This window comes from Fulmarus glacialis, unplaced genomic scaffold (assembly GCF_000690835.1).
Source record: "Fulmarus glacialis isolate BGI_N327 unplaced genomic scaffold, ASM69083v1 scaffold1031, whole genome shotgun sequence".
NCBI classification, from domain to species: domain Eukaryota; kingdom Metazoa; phylum Chordata; class Aves; order Procellariiformes; family Procellariidae; genus Fulmarus; species Fulmarus glacialis.
This window is the reverse complement of record NW_009193155.1, coordinates 52,742-58,741: the sequence shown is the minus strand read 5'-3', so window position 1 is coordinate 58,741 and position 6,000 is coordinate 52,742.

The following is a 6,000-nucleotide window of genomic DNA, read 5'->3' as shown; positions in this document are numbered from 1 at the left end:
GTCGGGGTAGCCTGCCCTCGTCAAATGGAGACCTGGGGCGAGCGGGTGAGGCGTTTCTGGCGTCTTCCGTTAAATGCTAAAGGGTGCCCGGTTGTTTTGCAGAAGAATGCGTTCATCTGGCTGGTCTGCCAGTACAAGGCAGCCGCCGCTGAGGTGGAGCACAGTAACTCGCACAGCACAGGTGACACTAGGCAACAAAGGAAGGACGAGAAATGAGAGAATGCCAGGCTCAGTTGCACAGTTCTTCATACTAGTTCTAGCCTGACTCTCTAGGTACCAGTGCTAATATTCTTTTTTTTAATTATTATTATTTAAGGGCTCGGTAGCTGATAAGAAATGAAAGGATTTTTTTTTCAAATTTAAACTCCCAAATAAAATGAGTAGTTTGATATCAGTATTATCAGCTAGAGGTCTTGTGGAAATTGCCTGGACGCTGTCGCTGTGTTCTGTGCCTTTCTTCTGCGGGCCATGTGATGTGGAGGAAAATCTGAATTATACCTCTGAATTACAAGATAGTTAATGCGATAAAACAGTGCTTTAATGAAGACAACTGAGTAAGTTGTGATGCTTGTAGGAACAAAAAGCTATCAGACAGATGTAGCACAGTCCAAATGTACTTATGTTCCAGGAAAGAAATGTTTAATCTTGGAACGCTAGGAGAGGGTGAGATCATCATGTCTATAAGAAATCATTAACTTTTATTAAAATAATTCACTGTTATTGACGTGTCATGATTTGGAGGTGGGGGGTCACTTCTACTCTCTAGTTTTGAAGCAGCAAGGCTTTGGGTGGTTTTCTGTATGCAAGTTGATGGCAGCTTGGTTGTCCTCGCATCTTAGTTTACTCTAGGTCCTCACGTCTAGGTTACTCTAGGGCAATAGTGAGCTACCCGCAGGTGCTGTGCAGCTGCAAAGAGCTAAGCATCCTGTGCTTTCTTTCCTTCTTCCACTGTAATCCTCTGCTGTAGTTCAGTGGGTGAGAGTCCCCAGAGTAATAGATCTTCAGAATGATGTGAGACATCAGGGCATTTCACCTGTTTTTATTATTTGAGGCTTGTGCAGATGTTGGGTGTCACTTGCTTTTCTTTATTCTTTAGATGGAAACTCAGACTCTCAGCTAACCTTGTGACTTGATGAGCTGGGGACCTTAATCTCACCCTGTGTGAATTCAGTAGGTTTCTGCGCAAGCTTGAGAAACTGTTTAAATAAAATTGCAGGGTTTGAGGTATAGCAGAATACTTCATTAGGAAGGTAATGGTAAACCCATTGACTGTGTCCTTCCCCCCCTCCTCCTCCCCCCCCCCCCCCCCCCCCCCCCCCTTTAATGCTTCTGCTTTCCTGTATGTGTCTTGTAAGCTAAAATGTCAAAGAGTGTCAATATTTTTCTCAGCACCCAGAGGACTATGGTGGCATTCTTGTGGTGATGTCAGGTGTGTGTTGTATGGTATGTGAGTCCCCTTTCTGATGTCCTGGCTTTTCTCTAGTAATCATTGAGTGCAAACAGTTGATCAGAGAGCCTTTGGTTCTTTCGCAAAGATGACAGCTCAGTCTTTCAGATATAAGAATTTCTGCCTTTCCATTGACATTTCTTTGTGTGTTCTTCTCCCACCTAGAGGATTATTCGAAATTATTTGTGAACTCTGAATACTACAAACAGCAAAGCTTAGGACAGATGTTGTGTAAGAAAGCAAGTTCTGTGCAACAAACTTAAGTTCATTTAAGTTCTTCCAGCAGGCTTGCACAATAGGTAACTTCTTTGAGGAAAAGGTCTTTTACTAAGCAGGCTGAATGAGTGCTTCTGTGAAGCTTCAATGTTTGTTTGGCATTAGTTGCAGGGGGTACTACTATGTTACCACTTACCTTAGGATTAAAAGCACAAACTGAAAATGGAATGCTTATGTTTATTAAATTAGAGGTCATCAGTCATAGTCTCAAGCAGCAGCTTCTTTGCACCATTAGGTGTCTGTTTAAATTGCTACAAAACCCATAAACCGTTGCAGCTTTAACTTAACTAGATGGAAAAGTCCTGGATATCCTTTTTAGCGGAATATTGGCACCTAGAAATGGCTGAGCTAGAACCTAGAACTTCTTCCTCAATATTGGGTATGCAGATATATGAAAACAAATTGTATTTGTTGTACTGATTTACTGATGAAATTGTCTGGAAGACTAGTGCAGTTGGTCCTCTTTAAAACTGGAAAAAACTATTGATCACAAGTATGTAATGATTAACTTGCTACCACACTGTTAATATGCACACTCAGAACAACTTCCTTTTGACAAATTTGATCTTACCTTATGAAGAGGTGGGCTGGGCATGAATGTTTGGTGTTTCTTCTCTTCCATGTTCTATTGCAGATGGAGTAGTATAAATGTTGATTGGTCATTTAGTCTCCAGATCAGACTTTTTTTTTTTTTAAACTACATCATTAGACTCTACTTAGACTCTAGCGACAGATGGTATGAAATAAATATTAGCACAAACTCTATCTTGCATTTTGTGTTATGACACTGAATAGTTTTATTAACAGAATAACAGAAGTCAGAGCCCTGCTAACATCTTTAGTTTTTTTCTTACTGGTTCATTATTATTCCAGAACCTAGAGAAGTTTTAGAAACTTCCTCCATAAGCTTATGGAACCATACTTTGTATGTTATCTATGCAGTTGAGGATCTTTATTGCCACCTTGCATAAAACCTTAATATTCATTTAAAGAGAGACTTTAAGCTCTTGAGAGTATGACTTTGCCTTGGCTTATTTTGGGTTATCTCCCTGGATCTGACGAAGCGTCCTTATATCTGCTTTTATCTTTAGCAAGCAACAAATGAATAAGCTCTCCTCAGTTTCATGGCTGCTACTCAGAGTGCTCTAGGTAGTGATAATGTCACAAGAGGATTGGTTTCACACTGGGTTATGCTAAGAAAAGCCATTAGCAATGTTAGAGACACAATTACAATCTATATTAGAGGCAAAAAGTAAAAATGCAAGCTGACGAGGAAGACTTGAGGTATTTTCCTCCCTGCCCCTGTCATGTGCTTTCTACTTGCCAGTAGCCTGGTGGAGATGAAGAGTATTGGAACGCCTTTCTTCTTGTTCTATGTCTTGCATTCATGAAGCTGGAAGACATCAGAGGTATAAAGCACTTTTTTCCCCTCTCTGAGCTTCAGAATGTATGAAATGCAACAGAAACCAAATAACACTTTGCATTTCCAGGAGTATTGTTGTGCTAAAAATCTTAGAAAGTTCCATTGCTTCATGGCAGCAGAAATTAACTTACTTACATGAAGACGTTTCTTATAGTTTCCTTTCTCTTTCAAAGCCTTTTGTATTAGTCCTACTTAATAGGTGTCTGGCTTTTCAACCCCTTCAAGCTCTGATAGATAGATAGCTTCCTTAACCAGTTTGTGGAAATATCTTCCTCTTGTTTATGTTCGCTTCAGGATTGTGTGCAACAAAGAACGCTAACTGAGAGAAATCAGCTTTCTGTGGTGTTCTACACTATTCAGCAACCTACTAATCTGAGTTCTTGCTACTAGTTTACTGAGAAAGGGAAAATGGAAAGATCATTAGTGATACTCTCTTTCTAGAGTGAGCAATGCTAATCAATTTGTCTTCTGACTTCAAGAAGGGACAGGTGTCTTGACAACTGTATTACCGTTTTTAAATAAATAAAAAAAAATGTCTTTTGTCTTGAAAATTACTGGTTCTTTGCTTTCCAGTCCCTTCGATTCTCCAGATGATGTAGTAAAACATTAATGAAGGTTAATTGCAGTACTCACTGTAGTTTTACAGCTCTAAATAGTTATACTTGTATGCAGACAGTATTCAGGTTATTCTCTGTTCTCTGTTTCCATTCCATCTGTTACCTCACTAGCTCTTTTCCCCCAAAGAAAAATTATTTCCGTAAAGGAACTGGCATGTGATTTTGTTCTGTTACTTTTGTGATATGTGGTGATGGCCAAGAGGTGGCAATAAAGACCGTTGAATATTTTGTGTGTCTTCACAATTTAGCCAGGACAAAAACCTCAGTTATCCAGTTGGGGACCTGTAAGTAAGCCTAGGCAGAGTCAGAAACTTGTTTTTTTTTCCTGCATCTACTGTTTTAGGTCTTGCTCATGAACGATAGCACTCAAGCATGCTGTTCTACCCATGGTGAATCCTGCTAAAGTTGAAGGACTGTGAGTAGGTGTTGGCAGTTCATCTGCTTTTAGCCTGTGAAGGGCCTTTGCGTGCTTTTAGGTTATGTTCCTTCTGGCAGTGCTGTAGATAAGTTGTGGGTTTTCTTGTTTTTAGGTTGGCAAATTATCATTAGCTTATGAAGATTTAAATAGAAATTACTGAGTTTCTAGTAATAGTGTTTAGAGTAGATTTGAAATCTCTTGTCTTGGAGACCTTTAGAAGGTTTCCAGAGGGGATGTAGATTCCTGTAGAAGGAATTTCAACTTAATTGGCAATAGGCTTGCTTATCTGAAGTTTGGCAAAGTACTGCTTTGGTAGGCTCTGTGCTAATGGAATAGTCTTTCTTAGTTGACAAAGATCTACTTAGTTACATCTTTAAGGAATAACCAGTAGATCAAAACTGAAGCTTACAACTCCACTTCTCCATTTAGCCTAATGGGAGTATCATATTATGCTAAACATCTGTGCACGTGCTTCCTTTGAACCCGTAGCTCATCTTAAAAAAGACTCAAGAGGAAGCACCTGTGAACATACAAGGTTTTTAGACTTGTAGATTAAAAGGAAGGACTAATGGATTTTGCAGTAAGTGTCTTTGACTCCTGAGAGCCAGAGTTCTTGGGCAAGCATTACTCTTTCTTGATCCTATAAAGAGGAAACCTATTCTGGGAAAGAAAAGAATCTCCTTTATTTTGAGAGGCTATCCAGAATAAAGGGAGATCCCTTCGGGCACTCTGGAAGCTTATGTATGTCTGATTCTCAGAGTAAAGAGATGAGATTGTTTTTCCATGTAAATGTTTATTTCTACAGCTAGGTATGTTCCTCAGTAAGAATATGATGTTTGTATTCTATGCAGCTGTCTTAATGATGTGATTTAACTTGAGTCTGACATCAGTACTCACAAGCTGCACAGGTTCTTCTAGCCACCTGTGTAAGTCTTTGTTGGAATAAATGCTGTCCTGACTACATAGTATAAGTTGTGGGAGAATACAGACGACTTAAACCTTTTCATATGCTGAACATATCAGCAGGAGGAGAGAACTGCTAGTAGACATGCTGCCGCTGAGGTAAAGAACATCTGCATTTTTAATTCATGGAACAGAATCATAGACTCGTTGAGATTAGAAAGCGCCTCTGGAGGTCATCTAGTCCACCCCCCTGCCCAGAGCAGGGTCAACTAGAGCAGATTGCTTATAGGCATGACCAGTTGAACCTGGAATTCGCCCTGGCAGTGTGAGTAAAATGTTACGAAGTTCTAATTTTAGTTAGTCTGCTGGGATTCTATGCTGAACCTGTTGCTGAAGGCTTGATAAATTGTAAAACTGTCAAACTTCTTCGTTCAAATGTGAAATAGAAATGTTTTTCAGCTGTTGTAGGTAATGTGCTTTTCCTGACTAATTTCATTTTTAATAATCAGAGGATGCATTCTTCTCGTACTGCCTGTGTGTGGTAGTCTTGTAAAGCTGTGGTGCATTCTACTAAGTTCTGCTATACAGATTCTTAATGATTTTTTTTTTTATTTAAATGACTAATTAACTGATTACATAAATAAGACTTCTTTGCACTTCATCTCGTTTATTAAAAATGCAGTTTCTGTTTTTTTTTTTTTTAAAAAAAAGAAGGAAAAGGCGAATACACGAATGTCTTTTCTACATTGTTTGTACTGGAACTTAGTTGAAGAAAGTCTCTTCCAGTGCCTGCAACTCAGAGTAAGCTTGTGAGTGAGAAACTGAAAGTGAAACGACCTTATTTTCTACTGCTGAAGGAGAAATAAGAAAAGCAGCTAAAGCATAAATACTAATAAGAGCATTTCTTCAGAAATTA